General features: G+C 43.3%; 2 protein-coding genes across 3 annotated transcripts in view; one reads left to right on the top strand and one right to left on the bottom strand.

The window, feature by feature from the left end:
* Nucleotides 1–16,461, bottom strand: part of LOC107996585 (mediator of RNA polymerase II transcription subunit 20) — a 101,470-nt gene that overhangs the window by 49,651 nt on the left and 35,358 nt on the right. The window lies entirely within an intron of this gene.
* Nucleotides 1–16,461, top strand: part of LOC107996583 (facilitated trehalose transporter Tret1-2 homolog) — an 89,778-nt gene that overhangs the window by 39,387 nt on the left and 33,930 nt on the right. Inside the window, exon 1 of one of the 2 annotated variants that reach the window (XM_017054717.3) lies at nucleotides 13,071–13,787. The exons of the other annotated variant lie outside the window; for it this stretch is intronic. The gene's annotated coding sequence lies outside the window, so the exon portion shown is untranslated. Of the gene's footprint in view, nucleotides 1–13,070; nucleotides 13,788–16,461 lie in introns of those variants that run through there. 2 annotated transcript variants of the gene reach the window in all.

Raw genomic sequence — 16,461 nt, forward strand, 5'->3', positions numbered from 1 at the left:
AATGAAGCATGTCAGACACCTGATTATAATCATCTTTGACGAGCCTCTGTTCCTTCTCGATCATTCTTCCATTTCACTGTCCAACAAAAAGTATTTATCAGAGACAAAATTTACTTTTCTTTACGAAGCGATTCAAAGTTTCGCCAGAGCGAGAATATTCCTTCGAATAAAATTCCAAATCCACGGTCTTGGTTTCGATCATCCCTGGAGACAATCTCCTTAACGAAACGCGAATCAACGATCCCCGAGCACAACGGGGCAGGTTTCCACCGCACCACTCGTCCCTCGCCTACGACACATCGGAATCGTACACAACGGCATCGCTCTACGTGTCACCATTGTCGACCGTCCGCGTTCCACGCTGGAAAGCAACCAACAGCCCCGTCGACACCTGTCAATAGCACGCGTGTCACGAGAGGCGGAGAGGCCTGCCTTCTTGGAAAAACGCTCCCAGAAGTTTCACCGGTGCGCGGAACAAAAAGCCGGAGAGCCGCTGACTTAATTATCAACGTTTAGCATAATGGCCGTCCATACCCTGCTCACGATGAATGAAACCTTCTTTTCCACCATTATCGCTGTAACCAATTACCGTTTCGCGGGCCGACAATGGGTCAGCTCGCGCGATACTAAACGGCCGGACGGCGCACCTTCACGTTTGAATCGAACCTCTGTCGAGGTCTGCGGCTAGAAATCCGTGAGAACGTGTGAGAGGCTGGATTATGCTTGCATCTCTTTTTTCCCTCCCTCCATCTCTTCCCCATCGAACGAGGGAAACTCGACGATTCGAAAAATTTTTCTTTTTCCAAGTCTGGGAGGGGGATATGTCAATATGCATATATGCACAGTTTGATGATGGTAGTAAATTCGTATAGCCACCGCTCTCGTCGATTATTATTTCACACACTCGTGAAAAATGCAGCGAAATATCGAAAGGATTTGTATCCTGGCCACGATCGACACTGTAATATCTCTCAAATCCCGTGTATACCCTTGCGACCCACCCCGATCGAGTTCGCGTGTCCTCTCGCAACTTATTCGAGGGATTATCAGCGGATCAATCCGCTCGACCAACGTTTTCCATTTCCGGGACAACGCGGATTAAACCGGGTACTTTTCCTCCTTTCCAACTCGATCGAAACACGCTTTGCATTCCTCGCAACCGAATATCCCGAAAAAATATCTTTCGCGCGTTCCCCCTTCGTATGCAAATGCGAACAAAGCGGAATACACATGTATATTCGAATCGACACAACGGTGAAGAGATCCGTGGCTCAACTCTGAATCGTAATCGCGAGGAATTCCAAGGCCTGCGACGAGGCCGAAACGCGCGACGCATCCTACGTTGAATCAACAGACAGGTTTCCATGCTCTATCCGCCGGTGAACACTTGTCAAAGTCACGTATACACCTCGTGACGGAATATTTCCCGGAGTAAATTGGATACAAGTGGATAGGCGTGAAATTGAATGGAAGCCCCCGCGGGGTACGTTGGAACGAGCTAAGCGGTGATCTCGTTTCGAGACGGTTTGAAGGAGGAGACGGAAGAAATTAGACCTGTTGTTGTTTATAATAATATCGCGAAACGAAGCTTATCTATTTGAACATGTGCTCGAAATAATTTTGCCCGGTTTGGATCATCCTCTCGTTCCGTAAGGGACGCGATGGAGGTAGGTTGTTGCCGACGAAATCACCGATCCTGGATTCGTGGATCGCCGTGAGGTGAGGACCTCCCAAGAGAGGTTGCCTAAATAACGCGTGGCTAGGCAGGGAAAGGGGGAAGCAGAAGAAGAGGAAAAAGAGAACGGATATCCTCGTCAAAGTCACGCATCAGGCCCCCTAAACTGAGCTTAATGGAAACGTTCACGTCGACATGAGGCCCTATTCCCTTTTGGAGGAGGAGGATTTTCTCTTATTGTAAAGGAGGAATTTGGAAATTTTTGTTCCAATTAAAGGTGAAATTCGAAATTTATATCGAAGCGGGATGGGATAATGATTCGAATGGATAATAAAAAAGAACGTCGTCTTTAATTATCGGAGTCTTACGTGTCTTCTTCGTAAGAGAGATGGAAAATTAAATAATTAGCGGCCGCCGGTATATTGTCCACCGATAATGCCACTTTTGCTTATACAATTTTATAATTTAACAATATCGTTAAAAATACACGTTATATGGAAGTTTTAATTACAAATATAATAAAAATCGATTAGAAAATTACGCTTTACGATATATCCTTATCACTCTCTCGAAAATGGTTACCTAATTTTTTTAATAGTACGAATTTACCATGAATTTATCATCGCGATAAAAGTAATAACAATAAAAAGAAAAGAAAAAAAAAGGAAGGATATACGATTCCAAGAAGAATGATCAAGGAACGAAAAGTCATCTCGTCCAATCCGATTATAAACCACGCGTCACGTTGATGTATGATAACATCAACGATCGCGCGTGCCTATGCTTAATGACCGGATAAATGAAGAAATTTCACTTGGCGTTCTGTGAAGAATGGCGACTCGTTTCTCAAGTGCGAATAAACGAGCGTTGCACACACACACACGCACACACAGAGGGGAGACGAGCGATTCCCTCTACCCGATTCTTTCTTGTAGGTCATTTCACGCTTGAGATTATACACGCTGATACAAAAAAAGTGGTTCCTCTCGCCGCTCCTGATGCCTGGATATTCTCAACTTTATGACGTGTAATAACACAATCGAGCCGGTCGATCATTCTCCGAGCTTCTTGCTACATGAAAAAAAATCCCCCTTTCTTTTTGCGCACTCCGTTCTCACTTCCTCTTCCTTCCTTTCTTTCTTTCTTTTCCTCCCACTCCGCCTCCTCTCCTCGTTCGAAGGAAGTCTTTAAGGAAAAGAAGGAAAAACGGACGTGTGTCCCCCAAGAGGTGAACCAGAGTTAAAAAAGGAAAAAAAGAAGGCGACTAATCAAAGTTACGTAGCTTCATTCGTTTAACCTCTTTGTTGGCTCGCGATTATCATCACCTTTTCGAGCGATAAATCATCCAAGTAGCTTTATTCGTAAACTTGAACCGTTAAATTCTTCGACCCATCGCCTCGTTTGCCTCCCCTTCTCTCAGGCTGAGAGAAATACGACCGAGGAAGGATGCATAAACGCGGGCATCGTTGACCGACGATCATCGTCCGCCATTCGATTCACCATTCGACGTATTTTCCTTTTCTGTTCCTTTTTTTTTTTTCAATTTCCCCCACGGAAATGGAAAATGGCGTTATGGTAATCAACCGGTTGGCACGAGGCTCGTAATTCTAGTTAGAGGGCAGGTTGAGCGAGAGAGAGGACTCTTTGTCACTGTTTGCAAGTCTGACTCGAGGAAATATACTACTATCTGAAAGCTGGACGGCTTCCTCTCGTAAAAGATACGGCACAATGCCAATGACTTCAAAGTTTCTTTCCTTTCAAGGGGAAGAGACGCGCGTTGTAAATAATACACACAGTCCATTTCCACGACCGGTCCAAGTATTCCAAGGAATATGTTTGGGGGGATATTCGAGGAAATCTTCTCCTCCAACATCTCCCCTCTTCTCGATCAATTTCGAGGGAGGGGAATTGGGGATTTCTTCTCTTTCCAGATGATGGCGATGGGAGACCACGTTTTCCAGCTCTACAGCTTCGCGTAAGCCAAGGATACAGTTTCGACCGGCCGGATTTAATTAAAACTTTCGCGACAATGGGGCTCGGTCCATCGAGAAACGAGGAAAAGACCTCGACCAATCAATCGACATCACGGTAATCAAGCGAAAAAGTGTGCCAGAAGAAGCGGTTGGGTCCCGCTAACGAAGAATCCGCGCGGATGGTGGAAGAAAAAGGAAGAGGCGATAACGAGGAACGGTATCGTAATGGGGAACGGAAGCGAACGATATCGGCCATTTCCGTTGAAAACTCACCGTGTGCCACTCTCGATTCTTATTCTCTCGTTCGAATACGAAATTCTCAACAGCTCTTCTCGTTAGTTCCTCATCGATCAACGATCCATATCCTCGTTGCAATTGATTAAGTTAATTCTGTCGTCTGTCGGTGGAGAAGGAACGAGGACACGGAGAATTTTAGAATAAAATAAATACGGAGCTAACAGGGAGGCAAAAGACCTTCTTTTGCATCAAGCTTCATTGAAGAAACGAAAAAAATCGACAATATATATAATGTTCCTATCTTTGGATATTTTTTTATAAACAACTGCGCCTCGAATCTAAATATTTCTATATATAATTTTCAATATCGCGCTTCTTTTCTAATATCTATGATTGATACATTTCCCAACTTAATTTGCGATACCGTTCTCTGCCTCACGCTGAATTCATACGATTGCATAACCAGAGCGAAGAAAACATCAGCTACGAAACGGATAACAGAACTGGTACATTAGAATATTCGTGAATTCCAAACGAATTTAAGCCGGCTGGTTTATCCTTCAATCGTCCGATATCTCCGAAACGATCGTGAAAAATCTGATTCGCGCGGGAACGAAATCGTTAAAGAAACGATTAACACAGCATGGCGTTGGCCATGTTCGACGACGATCTCCCCCCCCTGGGATGACGGTCGTCAAACCGGGTTTCGAAATTGCAGTTGACCAAAGGTCAAGAGCTCGCGCATGTATTTCAACGCGGTTATTAAGCAGGCCGTAAAGTAGCATAACCGCTCGTCCCTGTCCCATGGTGGTTGATCGATGATTCCTTTGGACAAAGGGCCGTATCTTCGTTCACTGTCGCAGCGTCCAACAACTTTGACTCTGGTTTTATTACAAGCCGTCTCGGTCGAAATAAAAGTTTCGCAGACCGCGTGGCGTGCACCGCACTTCTTTTACGATACGTTATATACTCTCGTCCACGCTTTTCGAGGCCCCTCCGACAAAGGTCTGCGTTCAAAGCTCGCAGAAACGAAACAAAAACCGAGGAGATTCTCGAATGGAAATTGAATCGGAGGGAAAGTAGAGGGGGAGCTTATAAACAATTTATCGAGGCTCGTTTAAACGACTTAACTCATGGCCTGCACTGGCACGCGAACAACCGATCCCATTTGCACCAGCGGTGAGCCTTTGAAGCTGAAGGAAGCCGAGTTTTTGAAGCAGGCCACGATCATTCGTTTCGTTGACAGGGTTGCTTTTAACCGCCTACAAGGCATGCACGAGTACTGGTACGTATTCGTCCTCGATCCTTAACTCCATTTGACTTGCTCTGTATTTTTGTATTTGGATATTTTAGAATCGTAATTCGAAATCGAGTATAATTCTCTCGATTATCTCAGAGAGGAAAATGAGGGAGAAAGTCGATGGTGTTTGAGGGAAGATTGTTCAACAGTGGCTGTTTGCTCCAAGTCAGAGGTAAATTCATTTGGCCGGGTAATTAACACCCATATATTTTCCATTCAGGTATTTCCGTTCACGCGTGCCACCGTCCGCGTGTACCGTTCCTCTTAACAGCTATGAAACCAACATCCATCGTGCCATTGAAATCCTGGCAACCTTGCGTAATACACAAGTCTGTTATACGTATATATATATTATATATGTGTATTAACAGTTTATCTCGCTTGGTGAACGGCGCGGTGGAAGACGTTAAAACGATTAGACGTTTTATCGACACGATATAAATATGCTCGTATCTTGACTCTTTCCAGCCTCGCGATTAGCTTTCGATCCAGAGTAAGATTTAATATCGTTGGATAATAAAATTTAGAAACTTTATCGTCGGAGTGGGAATCTCGTGTTTATTATTTAATATTATTTAACAACTGGCTAAAAGTATCGTGTATTTTCCTCTTCTTTTTTTAAATGTAATAAACTGGCAGGAGTTAAATTGCCGTAAGAAAGGAAACATGGAAATTATGGGGAAATTATGGATGAACTTTGCGCAAATGATGGGATGAACGACCGAGTGAAATATCACCCGGAATAGTAAATGTCAGCAATAGATATGGAAATAAATTCGAAAAGTCTCCCCGATTATTTATGCAAGTTCAACTAACGCTTTATGCGATCCGTTAGACTCTGTAAATTGATTCGATGCCTGTGGATTTACGAGTCTCCTCGAGTAACTATTTCGAATTCAATTAGTTTTACGCTTTTTTTCCTTTAAGAAAAACGCGTAATTTTATCCACGCTTAACGGGCAAAGTCTTCTCTTCTATTTCTATCACGAGAAAAGCTTAAACTTCACGGGGAAATTCAATATCTGGAAAATCTTTCATACCCCCGAATTTTCGCCCCTGCTTGAAACAAAACCTGCAAACCAGCAAACATTTTGTTTAGAGAGAAATCCAAGCATGCATGTATTCTAATCACGCGTGGCCCCTTATCTCGAGGGATCATTACGTAAATTACCCTCGCCCGGGGAGGAGCAAGATTTCGACGAGTTTTTCGAACAGCCGATGGAAAAGTGATCAATATTCATGGGGCAAGGCACGAGGGTATCGTTTCGGCGTCGTCACGTGCACGGAAAACGGTTACACGCGACGTGGATATTAAAAAACACCGCGGAAATGGGGAAGGGCTTTCACCCTCGCCTTCCCTTCGTGGACGGACGATTAAAAAATGCGTCCGACTCATTCTCTCTCTCGTCTCAGAACGGCTGGCACGTTTAGTGAATGAGATATTCGAACGATAGGTTCGTTCCTTCTTCTTCTCGTTTCTAGTTTACTGTACACGTTTAACATGTAAACCTTGATCCAATGTCGTCAGATCGGAACGAGATATCCCTCCACGATTAATTCCGTTCGATTCTTTTTTCAATCAGGACGGATTAAAAATTTTAATTTTATTAACAAGCTTTCCCTTTCTTTTCAAAAAGATGATACTTAAACATCACGAGAATCGAAAAACGAGGCATTTTTTTAATTCTCCTGTTTGGGGATGTCGCAAGCTCCTTTTCGACTCGTCATTCGTCTACTCGATCGTAGACACGGTAATTTCACCTTCCACCGTCCCTTGAGATCTTCGAGACGTTTGAGGAGACGAGTTCGGCAAGAGTGGACCTTCTCCGCTTTCTACGAGGGAAACAGGCTAATTCGGTGACAGAATCCTCCTCGTCAACCGTGATTTCGAGAATCGAATCAAACAGAGAGGGAGAGAGACTCGTGTTGAAAGTATTGTAGGCCCTCAAACGCGCACGAGCAAGCGGTTTCGAGATGTTATTAAGACAAATATTGTGTTTGGGATGTCCCAATCGAGGTTCTAACGCAACCGACATTTCTTTTTTCAGTTTCTATTGGAGAGAAGGAACGGTGAATAAGAAGGAATCATTGAGAGGAAATTTACGAACGTCGGTCGGATATAGGTCGATTCTCGATCTCGAAGAAGGGACGAGTGGTTCGAGAAGAATGTTGAGTAACTTAAAGACAACAAATCTCTCGTCGAATAGAATAGAAGATTCACGATCATCCTCCAGCATCTTCTAAGTAGTTTTCAAATGCAGATAAATTAACGTTGTGGAATTTTCGTAGAATTTCTTTTCTGAGTTTGAATATTCCTTTTCTCGGGGCTGATTCAAACGTTCATCTCTAAGTACAATCGTATCGATGAAACGTCAAAAAATCGAGGAATTTCCGTGCCGAAAGTAAATCAGTCGACGAAAAAATGGTGGAAAATGGTGGCTTTCTTAACGGTACACGGGGAGAGGAAGATGCCATCGATCATCTTGATCAATTACCTCTAATCCATGGGTAGCACGCGCGGCTAATCCTTATCTATGGATCTGGTAGCGAGTAGTGGCGCTTGCGACACCCGATAAATAAGAAACCGGCAAGATTAATCGGCTACACCGAGGTTTATTCAATAAGATTCGCCCGTAATAACTCCCGTTTTCCATCCCATATTTGATTATTATTCGAGGGGAGGGAGACGTTTCTCGAGCAATTTTCACGGCGTACGTAATTCTGTCGATACCCGTGGAACCGATACCGGTGTCGTTATGTCGGAAATATTGAAAACAGAAGCCCCGAGACCCGAGTGAATGAAGCGAACGTGCGCCAAGGTTTCCTTCGAATATTCCAATTATTCCGGCAGACAGGCCGCGTCGTTCGTGTGCACCTTTCCATCATAATCGAGTAACAGGGCTTTCTTTCCTCTTTAACTTTTTAAATTCTATCGAGAATTTGAATTTACCTGCCATCGGATAAAGAAAAATATTTATATTTCACAATCTGTTAACGACGAGGGGAGGAAAGTATTCTAAAAATCGGTGATGATGAGATCTAGATGTTATCCCCTGTTGGATGTATAGTTGAGGGGTGGAAAGGTTCTACGAACTTTTCTGTTTATTCTGCGCGGAATTCTTTTTTTGGTGACGATTCGAAAGCAATTAACTTTGGAACGAGCAACGCAGCTGGTGGCCACGTGGCAGCTGGGCTGCCAAACCAGACCGCCGTTTTCCAATGTGCCAAAATGCGTTTTATCGCCACTGACAACCTCTCTGTATTTCGTTTATTTTTTTCTCTTCCGACCGCGAGAAGAGTCAGAGATTCTTTTGTCGACTGGAAAAATCTCTTTCTCGCGAAGAAGAAGAGAGAGAGAGAGAGTTCATCGGACGCTTTGTCATTTTTAGGCAAAAACTAAAGGTTGGATGGATCGATAGACGATCGGGCGACAGACAATTACCTTATTCTCTTTGAGGGATAAGCGTGAAACGTTTGGAGAGGAGAAAGATTCGGGGAGCGTGTAGAAGAGTGGTTAAGTGGAGGCCACGAGGGTGCTTGGGGGTGAGACTCGAGAGGGTGAATAGAAAATTAAAACCTTTCAAGTGTAAGGGAGAAGAGACGGTATTTACGTTTCTTTCATTGTTCGTTACGATTTAAATAAACCTTTCCTCGATCACTCTTGAGAAAACCACTCGTGTATTTTACTCTCGAATTGCAACCGAGAGCAGTGTGCAACTCTTTACATTTGTTATAATTCGTTATACCATTCGAATTTTGTCAAGCAATCTATTTTTATTAATCTCTCTTTTTCACTTGTGTCGAAAAAATTTTTCGATAGTTAGCATATAATAGCCGTTTTAATTGTAGATAATCGGAGGAAATATGTTTCAACACCACTCTTTTCTACAAAATTGGAACGTTTCTTGTTGCGTGGTCTCCGATTAAAAAACTCGCTATTACGAAACAATAGAATCGTACTCGCTGAAGAGGAGAACGTTTCAAGGATCCAGAAATTATATTTTGCGTATAAAAAAAGAAAAAAAAGAGAGAGAGAGAGAGAATTGAAAACACGAAAGCAAGTTTTTTCGAACATTTTAATCCCCCGGCTATTGAAATAATAGAACAAAAATATAATAAAACCCGATCGAAATACTGTCGCGAAACAATGGAATCACTGAAAAAAAAAAAAAAAAAGAGAATACTTCCAAAATGATGAAAAATATTTTAAAATAAAATTACGAGAGCGAGTTTCCAATTCTTCCGACATCGATTGTTAAAATAAATAAATAATCGTAAAAAAACACTTTTCGCGCAAAAGATGGAAGAATCTAAAGTCGAATTACCGCGATAAAAAAATACGAAATAAAGTTTGTACGAAGACAGAGCATTTCGACAATGGAATCGACCATCTTCTGTAGAGGAGAGACACGTGGAAACGCTTCGGGAATCCGGTATATAGGCGAATATTCCGTCGAAACGGTTGGAAATAGTCGTGGAAATAAAAAGAGAGGGAAAAAGAGGAAGGAAAACAAGCATCCGTCGGGGCGACGAAAAAATCCTGCACCCCGTTGAAATCCGTTTTTACGGCATCCTGACGTTGAGACGTCGGTCGGAAATCGCGTGTCTGTTTGGCCGCGAGGCGTTTTAGCACGGAAAGCGCGCAACACGCATAAGTAAAAAGACACAGGTGCGCATACATATCAGCCAAGCTTGGTGACCATCAGCCAGTCGTCCAGCGTTCCTCGAGTTAGCGTCGTTAGTGGAATTTCATTTCAACCAACTTCTCCACGCTCTGTGTCAAATCGAAACGATCGGGATCAAGATAACAATTTTTCCTTCGAACAATTTCTTTTCGATTAAAAATTTCCATCAAAACGCGTCCCGCTTTATCCTCGACCTTCGTCGATATTTCTTCGAGAATCGATTAAAATTTGTTTTCTTTTTTTTTCTTGATCGTAGGTGCAATATAGAACGAAAGGAAATTACGTTTCATCGTTCGGATGAAAAATTGGAATAAGGAGAATAATACACTCGTTCCTCCTTATTCTCCGCCACCACGGTTACGATGATATTTACGACAAGGGGCAAACGTTGAATTTCAATCAGTCGTACACTTGTACAAGCAATTTCGGTCTTCGATTCGTTCGATGCATCGCACGCTCGTCGCGACGATGATATAACTCAAAATTTACAGTTTTTTAATCATCGATTCATCAAAACAATCATCCTCGCTCTTCTTTTATTCATGGATAATTCTTATATCTATAACATTTTATCCTCGAATCGTGTCGAACTTTCACGAACGAGCGACAAAGCCCGATCGATTCCCCACCTCTCCTCCCTCTACTGTTTGAGATTCGGGCGGAGACGCCTCTTAAAACTCGTTGCCGCATCCGCGACAACGCCGTCGCGCCGTCTTTCGAGATTATGCGAGTATTTATCGATTTACATTTAGATTTGTCCCGTCACGATGCGCCGCCAATCCATTGTGGCCGGTTGTCGCATGTCTGAGAGTCGCATAATCGTCGGATCCAGCAGAGGCGGAGTGGCACGCGTCTCTCACGCGAATATTTTTAATCCTTTCCAGGGGTGGAAACCAGACGGGATACCAGACGGATCAAAGTTCCTCGCGAAAAATCCACCGAAAGGAATTCTCTCTTTCTCTCTCGGCGAACGAGACGACGAACGAGTCCTCCTCCTCCTCCTTTTCGAGCGCATATTTTCACGGATGATTCATTGGCGACCGATTCGTCCCCTCCCCTTTCCCTCTCGATACCTCTCTCTTAACGCGACCGGTGATTTCGATCGATGGAAACGAGCCACCACCAACGAGATTCTCCCTATTCTTCGAGGGGAGAAATTCCAGAGGCACCTTTCATCCTCTCGACGAATGGACAAAACTCGTTCGGTATTCGTCTATCTGAGATACGTCTCTTCTCTTTCGTCGGAATGAATTAACATTTTTTTTATTATTATCTCTTTTATCAAATCGGGGAGACATTTTCGGATAGGAAATCGAGAGAAATTGTTGGAAGAGATCTCGTTTCCCGCGCGTATACGTACAAATCGACGTGAAAATTGTCCGGGATAAAAGAAAAAGAAGTTAGAACTCTCGACGATTCTTCTTTGATGAGACACGAATAACAATAGATTTAATTTAATTTATCTTAACGATTTTATATTAATTCTCTCGGATTGAAATTGAAAAGCGGGATAAATTATCGCAAAAATGACCATGTTCGAACGGCGTTCAACCAATTTCAAATTAACGCAATCGATAAAAATATTCGCGTGAGTTTTAACGACTGGCCGGGATGATTCGCAGAAACGAGACTGTTTACCTTTGAAACCCTTTGATGTAATCGCAATTACACGGTCGCGGGCGGTTGGAACGAATGAACACGTTGCCTCCTCCTCGATCACTCCTTTGAGCGAGGCGAAAATAATTAATGAACAGGTAACTCGCACTCGCGTGCATCGATTGTGAAACGATTCCATGAAACGTCCCATGGTCGCAGCGTTTATTAAACCTACCGACGTAAAGCAACAATAAATAACTTTCCATCAACGAATCGTTGACTCGCGATTCATCCCTCTGTCGACGACGATCACGAAAATTAAAACTTGTACATTTATTAATACTCCCTCGATTCCTTTCGATGCGATTTCGAGAAAGGAGAGGAGAAAGGAAAAATGGAGATTCGTCAAGATCTCGATCAACAGGGAGGATGTAAATTAATTTAGAGACTGGATTCATCTCCATTAACTTATTTGCGATCGCATGATCGTGTTTTGAAACGTTGTTAATCGGCATGGAAGTGTTGGAGAGGGGAAAAAATCGCTTTAAACGTTTTATATTCGGACGAAGAGCATGGCCGGCGCGAGTGAGGTCGGGGGTTCACCGAGCTTCGAATCGATTCTTCGAGGGAGAAACCGTAAACGACCAAGTTTCCAACGATTCCCCCGCTTCGAAAGTTTTTTGAAAACGAGAGAGCGGGTGTGTAATGATAGGGGGAGGGAGAAATTACGCGTCTGCCGAACTTTCCACCTTTTTGCGGGGGCTGGAGTTGCAGAATTCGATACCTTTCGTCCAACTCGAATGCGTTTCAGAGCGAAGCATGGGATCGGGATCTTTTTGGAGAGGTTTACAAGCGCGATTGAGATATTTTGTCGAAGAAGGAAAAGGCTCTTCGTTTTAAGGAAAAGGAGGATTAAGATCACGCGATACGAGAAAAGTTCCAAACCGAGAAAAATGTATCCTTTGGAAAAGGCTAAAAGTTTCCTCGCTGTTGTTTCGAACGATAAATCGCGAAAGTAAAGTAACTGCTTCTCGACCGCGAAGAACAGCCGAAATTAGCCTGAATCTCTACCTCTCGGCTTCGCATCCACGTTCTTCTTATCCTCCACTTGGATCTTGGAACAGTCCAGTTCCTCGATCGTTCCAAACCTTTCCTCTTCCCTTAACAACATTACAAACCGATGCTCAGAAATGAAAAACTCTTTCCAACTCTATCCTCCCTTTATCTCCACGATAATCAATCGTCTCATCTCATTCCCCATGCAGAGGAATCTCTCCCCTCCGTCCTCCACCCTGAAATAATCGATAAACCGTATCCACCTTCGAATCAAAAGAAGAGGAAGAACAGAGAACGTCTCTCCTCCGGGAAAAGAAAAAAAGAAAGCTCGATTCAAAAACCCTCGTCATCCCGGAAGAGTCCTCCTCGGGTCCTGGAGGAGCAGCCAGATCAAACCCTCCAAGCCTGGCCAACCTCTCGGCCAAGCTTTCGTATTGGTATTCGTGTTCGTGAGCCACGTGCTCCACACACGTGGAGCAGAAATACCGGCGAGGGAGCGAGGGAGAGCGCGAAACCGAGGCTCGAGCGAGCGGGACGATAATAGCGGCGGCGTTGGAGCGCGGGACGGAGAGGAGTTGGAGTTTCTCGTAGCTCGAAGCCCTATTGCTCGTCGCTGAGGAAGGAGAGCTCAGTGCTACGATGGTCAGCAAGCGGACAAGTCGCAGCCAGTTCCTCCCGTTCAACGTTTTCTATCGCGCTCTCGCCGGCCCGTCCATCCGTCCATCCGTCCGTCCGTTCGTCCATCCGGGGTGAGGAGCGCGTGCGTGCGTGCGTGCGTGCACGGGGAGGAAAGCGCGTGTCTCGGTTAATCGCGGCTAATTAAGACGATTCGCCCGTCTGGTGTGGCCGCGCGCATCCACTGTCATTGAACCTCCGTCACCGCGCTTCATCGCCCGTAAATCATCCCGCGCTTCCCTCGGCCGGAATGCCGGGTAATTGTGTCACGGTTGAATATACGAATTTATTTTCGTCCGCTCGGGATTGATTAAGGGAGGAGGGGAGGGGGCGAGTGGTGACGAGAGGGGTATTAAGGGGGAGAGGGAGGGAGAGAATCGTACAGGAGATAAAGGATTCGTCCGTTTTTCTTTTTTCCTCCGCGATGGATGACGGGTCGTGATCACGACGGGGCTGTGATCCGGTAGATCGATAGGGGGTGAAGATCGGCCGAGCAGCGAGGTGATCGAGGGGGGAGCCAGGAGGAAAGCACGTGTCCGCGTCGGCACACCACGTGGCTCGTGACAGTGGAGAGGAGAGATTGTGAGACACGTAAGTTGGAAAATACGATATTTGAATTTCGGGAATTCGATTTTACGTTATGGTGAACGTACTAGAATGCGACGATTGTTGGATACGGGTAAGAATAAAATCCGGAAAAAAGGAGATCCTGTTCGCTCGCGAACAATCGTTCTTTCTAATTGTTGTTTTCTTATTCTTAGAAGAATGAAAACGAATTATTATATATCTGAAATGGCCGCGATAAATCCTTCCTCGAGAGGTTAAAGATACACGGAGATGTACAATAATTCTCTCTTCATATATATATATACATATGTACATATATATTATATATATATATATATACATATGTACATATATATTATATTTTTAGAGCGAGATCCAGCGATTATTACATAAATAATTGACATAGTTTAAGAATAACGACTTTGATACGTATTTCGTATCACGCTGTCATCGTGGTTGGCTCGATTAAGAGTAATAGCAGGCGCAAGTGTACACAAACAACCCCGGCGTCCAAAGCCGCGACGTTTCGATACGCAATCTTATTATTTAAGAGGCCGGCCGAGAATAATTACGCGCTCGTTATCGTGGAGCGGAGAGGCAACCGTTATCCCACCGATTATAGCAACGTTATAATCGAGAAAAATAATTCTCGCACGTTGACACGTTCCATCTTTTTCAAAAAATTGAACAAAGTTGCTGCCTGGCACCTCAAGGGAGAAGAAGAAGGATTGGTGGAAAAAATTTTTCTTTTTCAAAACTGTCGACGATCCACATAAGAGGGAAGGCCTTCACACGGTGTGAATGGCCTTCGCGGCGTTCGTTAGACTCGTGTGTCCGCTCGTTCGTACATAATTTCTGGGCCGAAACGTAATTTAAACGCGCTCCCACTTACGCGGCGGCGGCGTCGTTTCCGCGGATGGATTTCGTGTATGGGATGGTCTCGTTTTCTGCGCCGACACGCACGATAAATGCTTCGATCGCTTCCGATCGAGCCGAAAAAAGAAAAATAATGGTATCGTTGTATTTAATTTTGGAAATGGCGATGCATTTCGAGAAATTGGGGAAAAAGATGTGTGAAAATATAATTCTTTTTATAAATAACGATAGCAAGTTGGAAGCGATAGATGAGAAGGATTGCGAAGCGTGAAGGAAGTTTCGATTAAAACGTTCTTCTTTTTCTTTTTTTTAAAATATGGAGAAGGAGATGTTGAAGTATGGGAAGGTTTGAAGAGGGGTGTCGTGCTTCTGTATTTCGACTTGTTTTCCTTTGGAATGCGATATGAGAGGGATTCGTGAGTCAGGTTCCTGGAGGACGTTTGGTCTCCACGTTTTTAGAACGATCAACGCGTGAAAACATCCAGTTATTTATTGATACTCCCGTTTTTAAAGTTGCCTTTAACTTTCGTTGATTTTTCTGTAATTGTTTTTTCTTTTTTTTTTCATCCAAGCAAAATATGCATATCGTTCTCATTCCAGAGAATATCAATTTCAACGTTAAACCTCGAATCTTTTGAACGCGTGAATTTATTTATTAATATATATATATATAGATTTTGACCTACTTCTTTCCAATAATTCCGCGAATACCTTGAGAACATGTAAAAATAATTGACTCGTAATCTCTAAATATCCGAAATTTCGTTCCATTTGAATAATACAGGAAATCTCTTTTCTAATCAATCGTTATTCTAAAGGAGGTGCTCGAGCAAAATTAAAGAATTTGTTCGTAGCAACAAGCTTTTTATTAACACATCTAATCCAACGAGAGAATTCGAAAATAGATTCGAAACGATATTGAAAAATACGATAACAAGAGTTCTCGGTAGAGTAGAGTTTACGTATTTTTTAATTCGAGCAAGTTCACAGAAACAGATGCTCCAGAAAAAAAAGAAAAAAGTGGGAATGCGCGCGTTCGCTCGGTCAAATCTTGGACCAAAGACGACCAGTTGAAAACACTTTTCGAGCGCGCCACTTTGCCCACGACCAAAATAAAATATTTTCCGCTTCTTCTGTATTCGTAAGGGAAGAGAAAAACAGAAGGAATATAAAATTTCAAAATTCCAAATATCCTGGTTCCTCTGCGAACCACCACTCGACGATAAACAAAAACAGATGGATCCTTTTGCAAGTTTCACGCACGCATCCGCAAAATCCATCCATCTCCAACAGGATCATCAGGAATATTCCAAGCGTCGTAAATTTTCAACTATCCGGTTCTTCTTTTTTCTTTTTTTTCTTTTTGATCGATTCCGATAAATCTTCTTCTTCGTATTGACACAGAAATGGTAAGTGGAAGCTGGAAAACAAATCGATTTCTCGCGCTTGGCGGTCTATCAGAAGCGTTCATCATCGGAAGGGCACGATAAAAAGAAACGCAGAGTCCACTTCGTTTTCCTTTAAGCTTTTTTCCTTTAAGGACGCCTCCAATAAATCTTACGATATCTGATTTATTCGCGACAGAATACATTGAGCGGATTATTTCTCTATGTGCCCCGCGATGACAAGGGAACACTCGTAACCTATCAATTTTACCAACTTTTAATAACCCTTTCTTCTTCCTCTTCTTCTTCCCTTTTAATGTCTTTTTTTTCTTCGTATTCTGAAATACTTCGATAAAATCTTATTTCTACTATTACATTAAATCAAAAGATAAATAAATAATATTGCATTCTAAGAGCCCACTTCGCCGCATCATCGT

This window comes from Apis cerana, linkage group LG5 (assembly GCF_029169275.1).
Source record: "Apis cerana isolate GH-2021 linkage group LG5, AcerK_1.0, whole genome shotgun sequence".
In the NCBI taxonomy this organism is placed as follows: Eukaryota; Metazoa; Arthropoda; class Insecta; order Hymenoptera; family Apidae; genus Apis; species Apis cerana.